General features: G+C 33.1%; 1 protein-coding gene across 2 annotated transcripts in view; it reads right to left on the minus strand.

Annotated features, from left to right (window-relative positions):
• LOC122266185 (uncharacterized) overlaps positions 1-2,500 on the minus strand; it is a 142,839-nt gene that overhangs the window by 54,091 nt on the left and 86,248 nt on the right. The window lies entirely within an intron of this gene.

A 2,500-nucleotide genomic window follows, 5' to 3' on the forward strand; every position in this document is an offset into this window, starting at 1 on the left:
AAAAGAGAGAAAAAAGAGGTTTCAAAAATGAGAATATTAATCCCGTGTTGACATAAGGGAAAGCTGGAGACGACGGGTCCTAATTAAACGCTAATTCGTCCAACCGGTCTTGATGAGGCTAGCGTGAGCGATAGTCTCAAGGTCTCCAGACAACAGCTTTCTCTATTTTATTTCTCTTTTTTTCTCTCTTTCACTCTCTCTCTTCTGTTTTGTTTTCTCTTTATTTTTGCTCTTTTTGTCTTCTTTTCAAATTTTCTGTATATATATATATAAGAAAAATGTTTCTACAATATATATATATATATATATATATATATATATATATATTGTAGAAACTTTTTTTCTTGCGTTTATGCCTGTGTTCCTGTGTTTATGCGTGTGTGTGTATGTGTGTATGTGTGTATGTAGGTATATGTATATTTCCACACATACATACTCTTTTCACACATATATGCAGGGCTCAAATACCCTAGCAAGAGCGGCGACAGAGAAGGGCCTGGTCGTCTTTGCCTCGTCCACTTAGCGTCGCCTAGACACTATTTAGGCTCGTCATCAATCCCTCAGCTAGGAGTAGGGGAAGGAAGAAGGAGAAGCGGGAAGAGGGAAGGGACAGAAGGGAAGGAATACTGATTTGAAGAGACGGCTTAGTCCTTCACTCAGTCATCTACTCTTACAAACTTACTACTTACACACTCACTCCTTCACTCACTTACCAGTGTCTACGTCTCCTAGTATCAATTTTGATGCCTGATTGTTTTTTTCTATTTTTCTTTCCATTTTGTTTCCCCAATAGTTTGTTTTTGGGTACCTCTAGATTTATTTAATTTATTCATTTGATAATTTACTCATATAAGTGTAAGCATGCAATAATTATGTGCATACTTATCATCTACATTTGAAGTATTAAAATTGAACGGATATCCGAGTTACCATTTATTCTTTAATTTGTATTGTTCTTTTATAACATCCACCGTTATTGTTATTGATATACGCACTGTTATTATTTTGATCTTCTCGAAATTGGCTGCGCATCGAATAGACCGTTTTTACTAATTACTTATTACTAAAGGCCGGTGTCCAAAGGAACGAGGCACTACCTAGGCCTACTGCACAAAATTATATGATATTGAAAGAGAGTTGGAAATATTTTTGATAGTGCTGTAGTATCCATATTACAGATCATGAAATCGTAAAATTAGATGCATATAAAGTGTATCTGAAACCTGAGGTTCCATCGGAGAAACGCGGACTAACCAGGAAAATTATTCAATCATAATTAAGTCCTTTTTATTATGAGAGTTACGAAGTTGTTTTAAAAAAGGAGTGCAGTTTTAATTATATGAAATATATTCGCAATTGCAGTTCTTCAGCCGTAGAAAGAGAGGGAAATAAACTATATAGTTTGTGGAAATAATTAATGTATCAAGAGATGTATATATTATACACACTTATCTATCAATTAAGTATTTAGGAAATTATGCAATGTACCCTTCTGAAATTATAACTTCTCCAGCAACATCATTTAGTGAAGCATATCGGTTTGATAGAAAACGTTGATTAAAGTGCATTTCAACTGCAAATTGTAGTCCTTTTTTTTAATATAGATTATTTGAAGTTGATTAAAAAACTGTAAGCGGCAGTAATAATTGCGAAAACAGATGATAGCACTGATGATGATAACGATGATAATGATATTAATCAGATTAATAGAAATAAGATTAAGACATTCTATTAATATAGAATGATAGTGTAATGATAATGGTAATGATAATAAAATAGTAATATGATAATTATAATGATGATAACAATAGAAATAATTATACTAATAATAATGATAATACTAATAATGATAATAATGGTGATAAGGATAATAATAAGGATAAAAATGATGATAATGATAATGATGGTAATGGTAATATCATAGTAACAACAATGAAAACGACAATAATAATAAGGATGATAACAACAATAACACTCCTACTACTACTAATAATAATAATGATATATATATATATATAATGATGATGATCAAGATAATACTTGAAGTAACATAAAGAAGAGTTCTCAGCCTCCTTGGTGATGAGATGATATGAGGTCAATATGAGAATCATTTGAGTAATTGGATAATTTCCGGTTCTCGGATTAAAGAATCAATTAACTAGATTAATTAAGCGTTATTTTCCTTTTGATTACGCGGGGTAGCAGGGGGATGTAAATTGCGGAATCGTGTTCTCTATGATGTCTGTGTCTATGTGCGGCTGTGTGTGTGTGTGTGTGTGTGTGTGTGTGTGTGTGTGTGTGTGTGTGTGTGTGTGTGTGTGTGTGTGTGTGTGTGTGTGTGTGTGTGTGTGTGTGTGTGTGTGTGTTTGTGTGTGTGTGCACAGATATATACACACATCCTCATGCTCAGATACACACCCACGCTAACAAATAGGTGAACAGAGATTTATTCATGGGGTTTATACAACACGAATATTTTCCTTCTTGTTTGTCTTTCATT

The sequence above is a fragment of the Penaeus japonicus genome, unplaced genomic scaffold (genome assembly GCF_977035675.1).
Source record: "Penaeus japonicus unplaced genomic scaffold, GWHDUDI00000001_assembly GWHDUDI00000015, whole genome shotgun sequence".
Taxonomy (NCBI): Eukaryota; Metazoa; Arthropoda; class Malacostraca; order Decapoda; family Penaeidae; genus Penaeus; species Penaeus japonicus.